We start from the raw sequence: 17,397 nt of genomic DNA, 5'->3' as shown, positions 1-17,397 counted from the left end.
AGTGGCCTGCCACCTGGCGAGACACAGACTTCTCTCACGTTGGCTCCGTCACCAGTGCTCTAAGCTGGCTGTTTAAAAATGCTTATTTGTTTGCTCTGCTTGTTTATCTGGCTGCACCGGGTCTTCGTTGCGGCATGCGGGATCTTGGCTCCCCGATCAGGCATCAAACCCGGGTCCCCTGCGCTGGGAGCGCACAGTGTTAGCCCCTGGGCCAGCAGGGGAGAAGTGATGTCAGGTGGAGAGCCTGGAAGATCCGGGTGCGGCGTGCTGGTAAGAGACGTGGAGCCTCCGGTGACCGCTGCCTCAGCCTCCTGGTAGCTCATGACGAGGCCAAGTCACAGGACTGTGTGATGTCACGTGGAGAAGGGGCCCGGGTGAGCTGCGTGCCCCGAGCTTCTGTCCTGACCTTTTCGTACCAGAGAGCAGGAGGTCCCCAGGGCGCGATCCCCTCTTGGGTTCTAAGCCCCTCACATTTCCACTCCTGGAGCTGGTCCCTGGCTGCTGCCGGGACGCTGACGTCGAACGGTTTTGCAGCTACTTTGGTTGCTTTGCATTCAGTGTGTTACGCGCTCAGTCGTGTCCGACTCTTCGCGACCCCATGGACTGCACCCTGCCAGGCTCCTCCATCCATGGGATTCTCCAGGCAAGAGTACTGGAGTGGGTAGCCATGCCCTTCTCCAGGGGATCTTCCCAACCCAAGGACTGAACCTGGGTCTCCTGTATTGCAGGCAGATTCTTTGCTGTCTGAGCCACAGGGAAGCCAGTGTAGTTAAAAATACGAAATAAATTCAGGCAGCGGCTGGACCGTGGTGCTCGGTGCAGCCATCTGCCGGTCGGAGGGAGGGGCCAGGCCGGGGTGGGGGGCGGACTTCCCACACACAGAGGTGCAGCCTGAGCGAGGGGACCCCCGACCACCAGCTCGCTCTTCAGCCCGTGGGCGCCCCTGTGCTGGGCGAGGCGCCCAGCCCTGTCTGCTGGCTCGTCTCCTCCTTGGCTCCTTGGCCCCCACCCCTGCTGGTGGGGGACACGTGAGGGCCCTCCGAGAGCCCGTGAGCACAGCGCTCCTCGGGGTTTGGATCCGGGAGGCACCGGAAAGCTGCACTCTGCAGAGGAGGCCCGAGCCCTGGGCTCCAGTCAGCCTGGGCCTGGCACCGGGGGTGTGCCCACCGCCCTCACCCTCCCGCCCTCAGGCCAGGCCATGTTCCGGGGGGCACGTGACAGGCCACCCTGATCTCTCCTGCCTGCCGCCGCGTGAGCGCAGGGGCGGCCTCCCGGGGGTCACCGGGCATCCGCTGTACATCCTTGGGCCAAGCCGGCGAAGCGCCACGGTCCTTTTTCTCCGGGCCGCTCTGTTCATAGAAGGTGAACGAGAGCGCTTTACCTTAGTTGGATGCACAAAGAAAAGAGTGAGCTTGGCTTTCCTGTGTGGCACTAGAGAGGTCCATGTTTCTGAAGAAAGCTGTGTGTGAGTAGCAGTCCAGTTCTGCTGTTGAATGAGGACAGCGGCGGACGTTTTTACTCCTGGACTTTACAGCCAGCTCCGGCCAGCCGGCAGAGGACCTAGGAGGACAGGGTAGGGTGTGGAGCCTTTGTGTGGCCCTCAGAGGCCGCGTTCCACGCAGGGCTCGTGGTCTGGGAAGACGGCCCTGCAGGGCCATCTGTGCGGGGCGGGTGTCTCTTAGCTATGGTGACAGCATCTTCCTTGTCACCCCCTCGTAGCCTGGAGACCAGGGCAGGTCATGACCCTGGCCCCGAGGTCACTTAGGAGGGGAAGCGCCCTAGCCCCAGGCCCCTCTTGCAGCAGGCTCGCCCTCCAGGTCTAGTGTCCAGTCCTTGTCCAGGTGCTGCCCTGCGTGGCCTCCTTGGGTGGCGGTGGGCACTCTGGGTGTCTGGGTGCCTCTGATGGTGAGCGTTTTATCTTAACGCTGCACGTGAAAGTGGAAATCGCTCATTCCTCTGACTCTGTGTGACCCCATGCACCGTGGCCCGCCAGGCTCTTCTGTCTGGGATTCTCCAGGCCAGAATACTGGAGTGGGTGGCCATGCCCTCCTCCAGGGGATCTTCCTGACCCAGGGATGGAACCCAGGTCTCCTGCGTTGCAGGCGGATTCTTTACTGTCAGAGCCAGCAGGGAAGGCACTTAATGTCGAGCTCCCTCAAATGTCAGCTGAGAATATCTGCTTGTGGTCTTTGTGACCTGGAGCTTTTCCTTGAGATGTTCCCGGAGCAGTCTTCTCTGTCTGTTACTTCAGCGCTGCGGGAACCACGCCATCCCCCCTCCTCTCTGAGTTCTGGGCCCCCGGGGAGTCCTGGAGCACCCGTGGGATGAGGCTGGCCCTGGCCCTGAGCTCCCCCCCACCCCGCATGGCACCCCAGGGAGAAGATGCTGCTTCGTCATCTATAGCACGGTTAGTCTCCTCAGGGGAATCTCACGTGAAAATGCAGTCTAACACCTGCCTTTTAATGTTTGTTTAAGACGGAAGCGTGAAGTTCTGTAAATACCCTGAGTCTCGTGTGTGCCCTTCAGGGTCTGGGCTGTCCTTTCCCTCTGAGTCCCCTTTGCCCTTTCCTCAAGCGGTGATCATACCGGCCCTCTGCACTCAAGCGTCATTCATTTTTGGAGTCTCATTTTCAGCTTGCCGGTAACACTTGGGCCTTGCATTTCCCGGATGTTCCCGGATGTCAGATGTCCCGCATGTCAGTGGACAGGACACAGATGTCCCGTGTATCTGTGGACAGGGACGGCGGGCGCCAGTGAGGACTCCTCATCTGCCCTCTGTGCGGCCTGTGACACGTGCCGCCTGGGGGGCCCGTGCCAGACGTTGCGACACGGGGCAGAGCCAGTGCGCCGTTGGCTGCAGCCATCCTTACGTGCCGTGGAGGCTGCTGAGTGCCAGCCTGGGCGTCCCGGCGTCCAGGTGTGCAGAATGTCCCAAGGAGGCTATCAAGCTTTGGCCTTGGGCTTCTGGGCACCCTTTCTGGGAGATTCTGTTTTTTACTTTGTAGAATAGAATGTGCTCTTTCTGAACTGGTAGAGATATTATGAACCAGTCAGTTTATCCCATGCCTGTGTGATTTTTTTTAACTGTAGGTGAACACCATTGAGGTCTGTTGCAGAGATGATTGTGGATGGGTTTGCAGCATGATCTGATGAGGGTTCAGTCTTACTCAGGGGCTGTTGGAGTAACGTCGGGGTGGCTAACAGCAACTGTCTGTCGCCTTTGTCCCGAGGCCCACCTGGTGGCCCTGCCCAAGCTCAGCCTCCTGGTGAGACGCGGCCAGCAGGGAGTGAAGCCGGAGGTCAGATGCCAGGAGTGCCGTGGGCGCCCCTCACTAAGACCTGCCCGCCACCAGCTCAGGCCAGCAGCCCCATCCAGGCCTGTCAGACAAGGCCACACAGGAGCAGGGAGCCGGGGGGTCAGAGAGCCAGCCCACGCTCCCGCAGGGCTCAGGGCCTCTCCTCCGCCAGCCCCAGGCCCCACTCAATGTCCGTCTTATAGCCAGCCGGCGCCCGCAGCCTGTGGAGTGCCCCCCTTGGAGCGTCCCTTCCCCGGCCACGTCCAAGGCCCCTGCCGCGGGAGGACAGTGAGTTCTGAAGTCCTGTCGGCCCCGTGCTGGCCGTGACTTTGAGCACCTGCTGTCCATGGAGCCTGGACCAGCCTGGGGAGATGGAAAGGCACGGAGCCCTGGGGTCTTCCCCCGGTTCCGGTCCCCGGCCCCCAGATCCACTGGTCATTTGGGTTTTCTACCAATCAGGCCGGCCTTGCCACTGGCGCGCGCTGCTCAGAAGAAAGGTTAAACTCCCGTGAGCAGAGCGTGCGCCCTGCAGTCGGGGGCTGGCCCTGGACCGCGCAGCGGTCGCCCCGTGTCCCCTCGGGCGCCGGGCCTGGTGCTCGGGCGGGTGGAGGCGGCAGAGGGCCGCCCGGGCTGGGAGGGGGCAGCGGAGCTCCTGGGCCAGCATCGCAGCGTGCGCCCCGCGGCACGGGCTCCGTGCGCTTTCCCAGCCAGCCCCGCGGCCTCCTGGGTGCGCCGGGACCCCGGCTCCACCCTCCCCGCGCCCCAGGGAGCCGGCCACTGCCCTCCTGGCCGGGCTCCACCTCCTCATGTCGCCAGGCTGAGGCCTTGTCCCAAGTGTGGCCTCAGATGGCTCCTCCGTCCCTCACGTGTGAAGGTGGACGGGGAGACTGGGGACAGAGCTCGGCTAAGATGGAGAGCGGTCAGCAGGCGGCACGGTGGTTAGCTGGATGTGTGGGGTCAGTCAGGGTGTGAGGTGTCAGCCACGGTGTGTGGGGTTCAGTCAGGATGTGAGGGTGTGAGCAGGTTGTTTGGGGTGTCAGGGTGTGGGGTGTCAGCCAGGCTGTGGGGGGTTCAGTCAGGATGTGGGGTGTCAGCCTGGATGTGCAGGGATCAGCCGGGTGTGGGGTGTCAGCGGGCTGTGTGGGGTGTCAGCGGGCTGCGTGGGGTTCGGTCAGGATGTGGGGTGTCAGCGGGCTGTGTGGGGTGTCAGCGGGCTGCGTGGGGTTCGGTCAGGATGTGGGGTGTCAGCGGGCTGTGTGGGGTGTCAGCGGGCTGTGTGGGGTTTGGTCAGGACGTGGGGTGTCAGCGGGCTGTGTGGGGTGTCAGCGGGCTGTGTGGGGTTCGGTCAGGACGTGGGGTGTCAGCGGGCTGTGTGGGGTGTCAGCGGGCTGTGTGGGGTTCGGTCAGGACGTGGGGTGTCAGCGGGCTGTGTGGGGTGTCAGCGGACTGCGTGGGGTTCGGTCAGGACTTGGGGTGTCAGCGGGCTGTGTGGGGTGTCAGCAGACTGCGTGGGGTTCGGTCAGGATGTGGGGTGTCAGCAGGCTGTGTGGGGTGTCAGCAGGCTGTGTGGGGTTTGGTCAGGATGTAGGGTGTCAGCGGGCTGTGTGGGGTTCAGTCAGGATGTGGGGTGTCAGCGGGCTGTGTGGGGTGTCAGCGGGCTGTGTGGGGTGTCAGCGGACTGCGTGGGGTTCGGTCAGGACGTGGGGTGTCAGCGGGCTGTGTGGGGTGTCAGCGGACTGCGTGGGGTTCGGTCAGGACGTGGGGTGTCAGCGGGCTGTGTGAGGTTCAGTCAGGATGTGGGGTGTCAGCGGGCTGTGTGGGGTGTCAGTGGGCTGTGCAGGGATTAGCCGGGTGTGGGGTGTCAGCAGGCTGTGTGGGGTTCGGTCAGGATGTGGGGTGTCAGCAGGCTGTGTGGGGTGTCAGCGGGCTGCGTGGGGTTCGGTCAGGATGTGGGGTGTCAGCGGGCTGTGTGGGGTGTCAGCGGGCTGTGTGGGGTTCGGTCAGGATGTGGGGTGTCAGCAGGCTGTGTGGGGTGTCAGCAGGCTGTGTGGGGTTCGGTCAGGACGTGGGGTGTCAGCGGGCTGTGTGGGGTGTCAGCGGGCTGTGTGGGGTTCAGTCAGGATGTGGGGTGTCAGTGGGCTGTGTGGGGTGTCAGCCGGGCTACGTGGGGTTTGGTCAGGACGTGGGGTGTCAGCGGGCTGCGTGGGGTTCAGTCAGGATGTGGGGTGTCAATGGGCTGTGTGGGGTGTCAGCAGGCTGCGTGGGGTTCGGTCAGGATGTGGGGTGTCAGCAGGCTGTGTGGGGTGTCAGCGGGCTGCGTGGGGTTCGGTCAGGATATGGGGTGTCAGCAGGCTGTGTGGGGTGTCAGCGGGCTGCGTGGGGTTCGGTCAGTATGTGGGGTGTAAGGCTGTGTGGAGTGTCAGCGGGCTGCGTGGGGTCTGGCCGGGCTGTGTGGCCTTGGCGCTGAGCCTGGTCTGGTGGCCGTGGCCCTTGTGTAAACCGCGCTCCGGCTGAGCTCCAGGAGCCCTGAGCCCGAGTCTGGGGTGACCCCGCGTCTCATCTGCTCGTTATGTAAGGTGACAACACGGGCATGAAATAGAAACCAGATGTCGGGGCGGAGCCGGGAGTCGCTTGCCCGCGAGCGCGGCGGCACCACTGGGGTTTCTGCTGCGATCCAGCCCCGTGCCCTGGGAGGCCCGGCTCCAGAGGGCCCTGCCCCGAGACGGAGGCCTGGTGGGAGGTAGGGAGCAGACGCGTGGGCCTCTCTCTATTGGGAACTGTGCGGGTCTCCCCCTGTGCAGTGTAGCGCTTGCGGGCCTGGGAGGCCCGTGACTCGCTCCCGAGGGTCAGCTTGGACGGTGAGGCCGGCGAGGGGTGAGCAGGCTCCGTGCTGCCCCGCCAGCCTTGCGTACCGGGGCTCTGCCTGGGCCGGGCTGGGGAGCGGCCAGAGCGCCTGCGGGGGTCAGGTGGGGGCTGCTGGCAGCCGGCGGAAGTACTGGGGGGGCCACTCTGGGCGGCTCAGGGCAGCCTCTCGCCGGGCCAGGCCCCTCCCGGACGCCCGGAGGCCTTGCTGACCCCCTCTGCCTGGCCCGCACCCGGGGTGCAGGTCTCTGCCTCTGTGAAATGTGATAAACGAATCACCTTGCCCACGGACGTAGAGCCTCCTCCAGGAAATGACAGGCGGCTGTGGACGGTAGTTTGTCCCCCTCATCTAACAAGTGAGAAGATGCCCGTGACTGTTATTTTCCGGAAGTTGATCCTCCAGTGGTCCACGGGTTCCGTACTCTGTAGAGACCCTTCTGGAAATGGGCCTGGGTTCTTGGCTGTGAGCTTCACTCCCGGCCTGCTTGAAAAGCTCGCGGAAGTGTTGCCTTCTCAGTGGGAAAGCCCTGGCCGGGAGCCGCTCAGGTCACAGCGTCTTCCTGTGTCCGAGGCCCGTCCCGCAGAGCCACAGAGGGACACGGGCTCCTAGTTCTGAGTACGGACGCCCCTCAGGTCCTCAGTCTCATGTATATAATGTGACCGCCGGTGCGTGGAGAGCTTTCCGGGTGCTGGGGTGTGCGCAGTGTGTTAAAGAGCTTCTTACACAGTCCTCAGAGCACGTCTATAAAAGAAGGTGCAGGTGATCCCCGACATAGGAGGTTCGACTTGAGGGTGGCGTGAGAGTCACTTGAGGTCAATAGAAACCGTACTTTGAATTCTGGTTTTTGCTCTTTTCTGGGTCAGCGGGGGTCCGACCCTCTCTTGTGATGCCGGGCGTGCAGCACCCCACATCAGCCCCGTGATCCCGGGGGGAGCAGCCGATACACTGACAGCCATTCTGTTCCTCACTCGCAGTGTTCAGTGCGTCACGTGGGATAGTCCGCATCTTACTGTAGAGCGGGCTCTGCGTGTGACGGTTTTGCCTGACTGTAGGCGGATGTAAGTGTTCTGAGCACCTTTAAGGTAGGAGGCTAGGCTGTGATGGTCAGGAGGTCACGGTGTTACGTGCCTGTTTGACTAACCGTATTCTCAACTTACTGGGACATAATCCCATGGTAAGTCAGGGGGGACCTGTGCTTTTAGGACTTCATTTCACAGAAGAGGAAACGAGCCCAGGGACGGTGAAGGACTAGCCCAGGCCATCCCACAGCGGGGTCCCGCCCAGGCAGGGCCTGGACGTGGTGTGGTCGCTTGCGTCTGAGTGGACAAGGGGCCTCGCTGGGCATCTGCTGCTGGGCCTGTGTGCGGTCCACCTGTGAACGTCAGAAATGAGGGCAGGAGTCCATGCTGACGGAGTGGGATACTGTGGAACTGTGTGTGCAGCTGGTCCTTAATCTGGATCCTGGGAGGAGGATGTGAAACATGGGGACATCTTCATTCCATTTTGCTTGTTCTAGAAGAGAGCTTGGGAAAACCCATCGGCAGTGTTTGACAGGCCAGATGCAGTCGTTAGGAAATGATCCGAGTAAGGAGAACGTCTGAAGCCATTCTCTCAGGCAGGCATTGCCCTTGACAGTAGAAAAGCGTGTTTAGAATTGCAGGTGGTGACGGCGCCGTGGAGCCCGCGTTCTGTAGACGAGGCGGGGGCTGCCCAGGGGATGGGCAGATGCATCCTTCTGACCCGGGTCCCGGTATGTCTCTGTGCAGCCCTCCGCCCTCCCGGGCCCCTCGCCTGGGTCCCGGCAGTGGCCGCTGCGCGGCACTGGGAGGCCGCTGTCGTCTGGGTCTCAGGCTCGGTGGTGTTTGATTTTTAAATGTGACCCCTTCTTCATGTTCCTAAAATTAGCCCTGCTCCCCTGAGGGTCCTGGGTTTAGCCGCGGCCTGGCTGAGGGCATGGAGCCCGTTCCAGGACCTGGGCTCTGTGCCCAGGGCCCTTCTCCTTGGTGTCAGGTTTCTAGACCCTGCTGGTCACCTGAGGCTGGAAGAAAGCAGAGCGTGCAGGGGCCTGGCATGGAAAGGGACAGCTGACCGCTTGGTCTGGGAGGTTGCCCTGCAGTGTTGATGGCCAGAGCGTGGACTGGAGGCCACGGACGGGCCGCCCCCAGCCCTGCGGCCCTGTGGCCCTGCTGCCCACTCAGGCCGGGCTCGTAACATCCGGTGCATCTCAAGCCCTTTCCAGAAGCTTCTCCCTCTGAGTAGGCCCTGGACAGCACAGGGTGCAGTGGGACACAAGGGTGGGTCCTCAGTCGTCATCCGGTGCGGGGAGGCCCTGCCTTGGCCTTCACTGCCCTCCCACCCCCGCTCACCGTTCAGAAGCAGACGGGTGCTGGGGCCGGGCTCTGCTGTGTCCAGCGGCCTCGGTCCCGCCGTCCTGCGGTCAGCCGGGCCCGAGGGGGCTCGTGGGGCAGGGGCCCCGCCCTGACGCGTAGCCAACGTCCCGTGGCTTGTTTGAAGTGAAGAGCATGTTTTCCAACGTGCGTTTCACGTGCAGTCATGAAGGCTATGGACCTGGGTGTGTTCAGAGCTGCCTGTGCTGGTAGGCCGAGTGTGGGGCCCAGACGTGTCTTCACTCAGGAAGGAGCCCATGGGCTGGGAGCAGAGGTCAGGGAGGCTGTCGGGGTTGGCGGTGACACTCAGCGAGCGAGCAGCCTGGCCAGGTCACCTCTCAGGTCCTGGTGCCCATCGCGGAAGTCAGCTCCTGGTCATCACCACTGACCTTGGGGCCCGGGTCGGCGGCTCACATCCAGCCAGTGGACCCTGGGAGTCACTCCAAGCCTAAGCACAGTGCATGAAGGGGTGGGAAACGAGAGGAAAACAGTGGAGACCAAGGATTTGTTCAGAAAAGTGACTTCCCAGGTGAGAGCTGGGATGCCTGTGACCCCAGACTCGTCTTCAGTTTCCAGGAGCAAGACTGACTGGTCTGCCAAATTCTTAGATCTTGAGTCCCCAAAGCATCACTCTGATACTTAGACATTAGGCCAGACCGTCCAGGGCACCAGGAATAATCCCCGCTGTGGGGATCACCATCGAGTGAGTTCACCCACAGGTGTCCACTCATCTGGATGCTTCTGTGTCCACCTGCTGCTGTCCAGCTTCATGGCCTGTGAGGGCAGTGACTGCTGTGTCCCCAAAAGTGTCCAGATAAAGGGAGGTGGAAAAGTGTTTGCCAAAGATTCACCTGTACAAACTCAAGAGAGTGTGTGTGTGTGTATTTATACTCGAAATATGGGCTTCACTGTTCCATTTGTCTGTTGTTGTTGCTCAGTCCTGTCCGACTCTTTGCGACCCCGTGGACTGCAGCACGCCAGGCCTCCCTATCCTTCACCATCTCCTGGAGCTTGCTCAAACCCATGTCCATTGAGTCGGTGACGCCAACCAACCATCTCATCCTCTGCCGCCCCCTTCTCCTCCTGCCCTCAGTCTTTCCCAGCATCAGGGTCTTTTCCGATGAGTCAGCTCTTCCCATCAGGTGGCCAAAGGATTGGAGCTTCAGCTTCAGCATCAGTCCTTCCAGTGAACATTCAGGATTGACTTCCTTTAGGATTGACTGGTTTGATCTTCTTGCAGTTGAAAGGACTCTCAAGAGTCTTCTCCAACACCACAGTTTGAATGCATCAATTCTTCGGTGCTCAGCCTTCTTAATGGTCCAGCTCTCTGGTGGCTCAGAGGTTAAAGCATCTGCCTGCAATGCGGGAGACCCGGATTCAATCCCTGGGTCGGGAAGATCCCCTGGAGAAGGAAATGGCAACCCACTCCAGTATTCTTGCCTGGAGAATCCCATGGACAGAGGAGCCTGGTAGGCTACAGTCCACGGGGTCAAAAAGAGTCGGACACGACTGAGCGACTTCACTTTCACTTTTCACTTTTTCTCACATCCATACGTGACCACTGGAAAGACCCCAGCTTTGACTGTCCCGAGAGCCCCGTTGGTCTAGGGATGGCTGGAATTTAACAACTAAGTGAAGCGAAGCTGCACATGTGTAATAATTTGAACATTACTGAAAGCCAAACAAAGTTTTTATTTATTCTGCCTAAAAATCTGTAAACTTCTAGAATTCATTTTGGAATACTTTTTTTAAAAATAGTTCATGCAGAAAGTGTAATAGACAAAGATAGCCCGACTTCTGCATTGCCTGCCCGTGTCTCTGCCCTCACCTTGAGAAACCTACCATCGGCAGCAGGTATGAGCACTGACCACGAGCTTATTGTCCGTATGGTTAGAGAACATGGTAGAAACAGTCAGATGAACGTGCCTACATTTATGCCATTTAGATTGATTTATCGCTAGTGAAAAACCCACCAGCCAATGCAAGAGACGTAAGAAACGTGGGTTTGATCCCTGGGTCAGGAAGATCCCCTGGAGGAGGGCTTGGCAACCCACTTCAGTATCCTTGCCTGGAGTATCCCACAGACAGAGAAACCTGGTGGGCTACAGTCCATGGGGCTGCAAAGAAACAGGACTGAAGTGGCTGAGCACGCACACGTGCATTGTCTGCACTTGAAGGAAGGAACCCTAACTGCCTTCAGCATGCCCTTGAGGCAGTGGGTGTGTTTGCCAACAGGGAGGTCTTGCTAAGACCAGGGCCTGCGGGCCAGGTCCTACCCGCTACATGCCCCCAGCCAACCACTCCAAACGCCCTTTGCTAGGCTGGAGGGAAGGGGCTCACCCTGAAGACTTTGGCTCAAAGTCATTTGCATTTTTATGGGGTTTTTTTGTTTTTGGTTTTTTTTGCTAACTTAGAGGATCCCATGTGGAATCCTGTTCTGCTGAGGGTAGAGGCTCTCACTGTCCTTCCTAATCCTCATCAAACAGTTTAGACAACAGTTAACCCGCTGTCGGTGTCCACGGACACGGGGAGCAGCCCTGGGGCTCCCGACCCTGGGGGCCTTGGCACAGGAGCCTGGCAAGGGGGAAGCGCTCCTGGGCCAGCTCCTCTTTTAAAACTGCCTCTGGAAGGGGCAGGGCGTTTAGAGAACTTGGGCAGTTAATTCATACCGAGCGTTTAGGATGTTCTCCTGTGTGATCTGTTATTCCATCTGAGCCTCGCGGGAGCCCCGAGAGAGTTAAGCCGGGCCTGGTGCTTTAATCTGCTTTTTCAAATTGTTAATAATGAAAGTGACACCAGGCCGCCATCCAGTATCACTTCATGCTCACGACCAGTTTACACGGCTTAGCGCGTGTGATCCTCATGGGAGGTAAGACGATTCCTGCTCCAGGGGCTGGGCTTGTGGGCTCCTGCCGTCGGAGTGAGGACCTCCCCAGCTCCATCTGCTGTGCTCCCCGTCCTGAGCTGTGCTCCTCGTCCTTCCTGGGCTGTGCTCCCTGTCCTGGGCTGTACTCCCCGTCCTGGGCTGTGCTCCCATCCATCCTGGGCTGTGCTCCCCGTCCTGAGCTGTGCTCCTTGTCCTTCCTGGGCTGTGCTCCCTGTCCTGTACTGTGCTTCCATCCTGTGCTGTGCTCCCCTTCCTATGCTGTGCTCCTCGTCCATCCTGTGTTGTGCTCCTCATCCATCCTGAGCTGTGCTCTCCGTTCTGGGCTGTGCTCCCCATCCTGCACTGTGCTCCCCGCCCGCCCTGTGCTGTGCTCCCCTTCCTGGGCTGTGCTCCCTGTCCCGCGCTGATCCTGTTCATGCCCGGGGACCGCTCAGGTAGACCTGGCTGAGGTCAGCAGTCACTGGCGGGGCATCCGGGCTGGGGTGCAGGCCGTTTGGTCCCAGTGCTGGGCTGTGACCTCCATGGGTGCTCAGCAAGTCAGGGGCGAGGCAAGACGGGTCAGGGAAGGCCTGGGAGGCCTCGGACGCAGTGGAGAAGGGAGCGAGGCCCTGATGCTGGACTGTGCTGGGGACACCAGGGCAGGGGCCCTGGGAACCGGGGGGCCTGGGGCACAGCCTCCTGGGAGACTGAGTGAGCATAGGGCCTGCATCCGTGAAGGACACATGGCGGCCAGCGCCTTTGTTAGGAACAAGGAACGTGGCCTCTGGTCGCTGCGGGATGCAGTTTACAGATGAGCTGTTTCTACCGATGACTCGGACGGCGTTCCGGCCCGCCTGGACGCTTTCACTCGATGGGCAAATCACAGAAGCAACTCAATGGGTTGGTTTTAACTGTGAGTTTAAAAAAAAAAAAAAGCTGAAAACTCTATGATGACAAGTGATTTCAAGAGGAGAACAAAGCAAAACAGCTGGAAGATAAACAGAAAAGCAAACCTGGACCCCGAGGCTGTCCTCTGTGCCTGGGACAGCCCAGGGTGGCCTCTGCCCTGGGGCGGGCCACACCAGAGACATTTGGGGTTGATTGCAAAAGAGTGGGAAATATTTCCCTTTACAGAGGACAGGTCTCGAGGAGAGGAAGTGGAATTTTAAGCAAGCACTACAGAAAGACAAAAATAAACACACTAGAGTAGATAAAAAGTAAGAAACAGCTACTTCAAATCGTCAAGCCCTAAGGGCTTCCTGGGAGCCCAGTCCTTAGACCACCGCACATCTGTCTTTGCTCGAGTCCCCAGGCCAGAGCTGAGCTCGGGGGGACAGGCCTGGCCAGCGTCCCCCACTCGAAGGTGGGGTCCCCCCCAGTGCCCGGGTATCTAGGTGCCCTCCCAGGCCTCTCTGGCTCTGTTGCCTGGCTTGGGGCACCAACCTTCACATGCTAAACTCATGGCAGGCCACTCTGGGGAAGAGCGGTGTTGCCTCTCAGGCGCTGTGGCCGTGCTGGCCTCTGCAGGACGGACAGGCCCTGGTCGGTCGCTCCGCTCAGCAGCCTAACCTGGAGCTGACCCTTGGCAATGGCTCGGTCTTCCGCTTGCATTTTTTTGTAAAGAAAAAGGGATGACGCGCCAGCAGGACAGATGTGCGGGCCGGTGTGGCGAGCCCAGCCTGGCCTCTCCCGCGCGTGGGGACTTGAGCAGAAGGAGCACAGTCCCATTTGGGCCACAAAGGCGGGAGGAACGTCCTGCAGGAGTGAGAAGCTCAGGCTGAGACCCACCAGAAGCCCACAGCTGTCCCTGATAGTGGCCGGGAGGGAGGCTGACTCTCAGGATGTGGGCGCGGGGAGGGGGCTTCTTTCACCAGGGGGGCCTCCGGCTGGTGTTCACAGGCTGTGGAGACAGCCCCCCACCACCACGGGGGTGCTGGTACCCGCCCCAGCGGCTCAGGTGCAGGCGTCTGGGCCTGCGGGGGGCAGGGAAGGGACGGGGCGGCCCTCGAGGGGTGCTCCCGGGTGGGGGGAACCCCGGGGACAGGGTGGGGGTGGGGAGCCCTCGCCTGGGAAGGCTGGTCCTGGAGCGGCCTGGCGGGGTGAAGACGTGGGCTCCCTCGTTTCTCCCGCCGCCGGGCAGCGTCGATCGTAGACGGGGCGGAAGAGGAGGGCAGTTCGGAAGAGTCCCGGGGACGGAGAAGCGGCCCAGGGCTTCTCCACGCGCCGACGGCGGGCTGGCTGCACTTCCGTGTTCTCACGCCCATTCGGCAGGCAAACTCGGTGGGATTAATCCACGTGTTCAGCACACAGTCAGGTCTACGTGACAGGGCGTTTCCCCTGCTCACCTGGAAGAAGAGGAAAGACACTGATACAGGCGGCTTTGTGAGGAAGAGCCCTCCCCCCGACCTCTGATCCAGGCCGTCCACATGGTGGGGGCGGTGGGGGGGGGGCGGTCTCAGCTCCACAGTACAGACCACCTGCCGCGTGGGGCTGTCCAGCACTTACACGTGGCAGGTGCAACCGAGGAGCCAAGTTCTCATTTTCGTTTTAATTGACTTCAGGGTTAGTTGTCACGGGTGGCTTGTGGCTCCGCAAGCAGGGCTCCGGGCTGAGGGCTTTCTCCAGCTATTGGAAAATAGCCCGCTGACTCCTTTCGCGTTTCCTGATGGGGATGAAAAAGGAGGGGGCTTGTGTGGGAATGGGGCCCTCTCTAAATGATCCAGCCGCACTGGGTCTTAACTGTGGCAAGCGGGACCCGGTTCCCTGACCGAGAACTGAACTCGCGCCCCATGCGCTGGGAGCACGCACTTGTACCCCTTGGACCACCAGTGGAGCCCCGGGAGTGGGGCGCTCTTGACAGGTGTGACGGAAGCGGGGCTCGCTGACGGGGGAGAAGCCCTGGGGCCGTGGCGCCTGCCCTGTCCCAGCTGTGTCCTGTCACTGGCCCAGCCAGTCCCCTGCGCTCCTCTCGGGTTACAGCGGGAGCAGGGCGGGACGCCGGACGCCAGGCAGACGGCGTCCAGATGGGCTTTCTCAGGCTGGAGCCAGTGAGCCCACAGGAGCCATGGCCAGCGGTGACAGACCCACTCTGTGGGCCCATCCCGGGCCCTTCTCACGCGGGGCAGCATCTGCTGCAGCTGTGGGGACGGGCGGCAGTTCCTCGGCCCGTAAGTGACCGCTGGCCACCAGCCTGTGAGGCGCCGGTGCTGGCGAAGACTTGCGGGTGTCCCTCCGCTGTGCGCGTGTGGCCGGAGGCCCCAGCCCACCCGCCGCCCCTCGTTTCTGATGCCGGAGCGTCTGTGTGCGCCCGGGCCGCGCACAGAGTTCCTTAAGGCGCCGAGATCACTTCCAGCACTTTGCGCTCTGTGCGAGGCCTCAGTCCGAAGTGGCTGTGTTCTGCGCGGCCACCCTTCCTAAAGGAAAAAAAAAGATCGGACCGTCGGTGTGTTGATTGCGGGGGGACTCCCCTGTGGTGGCAGGCTGCCAGCCAATCCTAACTTTTAAATAGTGACAAAGGAGGGGTTTTTCCTGACTCGTGTGTGTGTGTGTGTGAGGGGATGATGATGTCCGCCGTGTGACACGGTTGAGTCTATGAGAGAGTCTCGGTAGTTACCTGAAAATGGTTCTAAAGCCGTGTTCCTCTGCGGTGAGTGCCCCCAGCCCCTGCAGTGGAGTGTGTGGACGTGGGCATCGTCCGGCTCTGGGTGCCTGAGCTGGGCTGTGGTTTCCGGGCTCGTGGACATGGTCAGGTGTCCATCTGTGTCGCCCAGGCCCAGCCTGCCGGCTGGCATTTAGATAAAGCAGAGTTTAGCAGGAGGATAGCTGTGAAGATAAGTGAGGGGTCTCCAGCAAAGCGCGTCCCATCAGGGGACTCGCCCGCTTGAGAGACAGTGATGACAGAGGGACCTCAGCCCTGGGGGTTCATGCTGTGCACCCTTGAGCTGAAGAGCCCCGGGGTCCCCCCCGAGAGGCGAGGGCCTCGGTGTTTGTTGTTTCGGCTGTGAGTCAGGTTCTGGAAGTGTCCGCCCGCTCCCTCGTGATGCCCGGGTGGGCTGCCAGCCGCCGCTCGCCCGGGGGCCAGCCAAACCCAGTCCCGGAGCCTGGACGCGGTCCTGGCCTGGCTGCTTCCGGATGCCCCGCCCTCACCCTGCGGCGCCCCGAGCTCACTGCCCTCCGGCCGTTTGGCGAGAAGTGTTTGGTTTGGTGTTTCTGGTTCGTGGTTTAGTCTGGCGTTTTCTTTTGATCCTGAGGGTGTGCTGTGTGTGCACGCACCTGTGCTGGCCTCAGCAGACTCACACACCCAGGCCACGTGGGTCTCTCCTGTGTTTCCCTCAACCTCTGTCCATCCTGGGCATCTTCTCGTGCCTGCGGTGCTGTGGGGCAGATACGTGCACGGCGGCAGTGGGCATAGAGGGGGCCGCCGCTCCGCGGTTAGGAGACCTTCAACCCAGCTGCGCTGGGAATGAGCTGGGAATGAGCTGTCACTCACTGGGTCTCAGGTTGCTCCAGGATTCTGGGGGTGAACACAGCTTTCTGAAAGTCTCTCCGTGTCTGAGGTCAGGCAGCTGGAGCAGGCCTGGCCCCGCGAGTCCTGTGGGCCTGAGCAGGGAGGGCCTGGGGGATGCTGGCGCGGCCTGCTCCCCACGGAGCTTCAGCAGCTCATGAAGCTGGACCGGCGGAGAGGGCTCCTGTGGACGTGCTGTCCTCTGGGTAGAGGGGCCGTGGACACAGGCTTGCGGTCACAGAGACTGACCGCTGGTCTGAACCTCGGCTCGGAGCCTCTGTCTCTGCCTTGGGCTGCTCCGTATCTGAAACCACAAACTCAGTGCGCCAGACAGACACGCAAAGGCCGCACGCTCCCCTCTCTGCAGGCTGTGACCCTGCAGAGCACATGATGGGGTGCCCACCCCGAGCCCTGGTCCCCGAGCACCTGCGCTGAGCTCACGGCATCAGGCAGGCTGGTCTGTGACTTCCCGAAGGGCAGGGCTGCCAGGCACAGCCCCTGAGAAGGCGGGGCTCCCTCTTCCGAGCCCCGTCCTCTGAGCAGACCCTGCATCCATGGAGTCTGGGTGCCCCTGGTCCCCGTACTGGGGACAGTGCACGCCCCCCGTGGGAAGTGGGAAGTGTAGACGCCGCCTGGCCACTCATGTTGATCCCCACTTACTCCCTGCGCAGCTAAGAGCCTGGCTGGGTCAGGGAGCAGGCCGCGGGCAGGGGGAACCCAGGCCGGGAGGGGGCCATGCCAGGGGGTGGGGGGGTCCAGGCAAGGAGGGGACCTGGGCTCATAGGGCCGTCTGATGCTCCTGCCCTGGGTGGGGCCTCCTCCCGGGTGAGAGCACAGCCCAACCTTTATATTAAGTAGCATAAAACTAATCCCTTTTTTTAAATACAAAAATAAACAGAAATGAACGTTTTGTTATTTTTTTTCCTGCGCCCCAGGGAACATCTTTTGGAAGCCATCGAGATCACTGTGTCATTTCTTTGGCAAGAATAATCAAATACTGAATGTCAAGGAAAATTAGAGCAAATAGTTCCGAGACCGTCTGATTCATACAGGCCTGGTGAGCAGGTTTCACCATCAATCCAGTGTTTTCTGAACGTGTCCGCCAGCCCCCTCTGCTCAGGTGCAGAGTCCCAACCGCTGGGCCCCGCCTCAGCCCCACAGAGCTGGTCCGCAGGGTCCAATGTGTGACCAACACCCAGTCCACTGTCCACAGGCGACTGGGGAGTCCTGCCCAGGTTTCTCGGAGAAGGCAATGGCATCCCTCTCCAGTACTCTTGCCTGGAAAATCCCAGGGACGGCGGAGTCTGGAGGGCTGCCGTCTATGGGATCGCAGAGAGTCAGACAGGACTGAAGTGACTTAGCAGCAGCAGCAGCAGCGCCCCCCTGTTTCTGATTTAATGACTGATGTTCAAGAAAGAGAGTCAGAAATCATCAGATAAATGCTACGTCCAAAAAAATAAAAAAACAAAAAAAGCAGTGAA

At 60.8% G+C, this 17,397-nt stretch overlaps 1 protein-coding gene across 3 annotated transcripts in view; it reads left to right on the top strand.

Moving 5' to 3' along the window:
* HDAC4 (histone deacetylase 4) overlaps positions 1-17,397 on the top strand; it is a 289,199-nt gene that overhangs the window by 89,536 nt on the left and 182,266 nt on the right. Inside the window, exon 1 of one of the 3 annotated variants that reach the window (XM_043878234.1) lies at positions 5,688-6,036. The exons of the other annotated variants lie outside the window; for them this stretch is intronic. The gene's annotated coding sequence lies outside the window, so the exon portion shown is untranslated. Of the gene's footprint in view, positions 1-5,687; positions 6,037-17,397 lie in introns of those variants that run through there. 3 annotated transcript variants of the gene reach the window in all.

This window comes from Cervus elaphus, chromosome 20 (assembly GCF_910594005.1).
Source record: "Cervus elaphus chromosome 20, mCerEla1.1, whole genome shotgun sequence".
Taxonomy (NCBI): Eukaryota; Metazoa; Chordata; class Mammalia; order Artiodactyla; family Cervidae; genus Cervus; species Cervus elaphus.
Note: the sequence above shows the minus strand (reverse complement) of the source record. Positions and strands in the feature narration are given on the sequence as shown.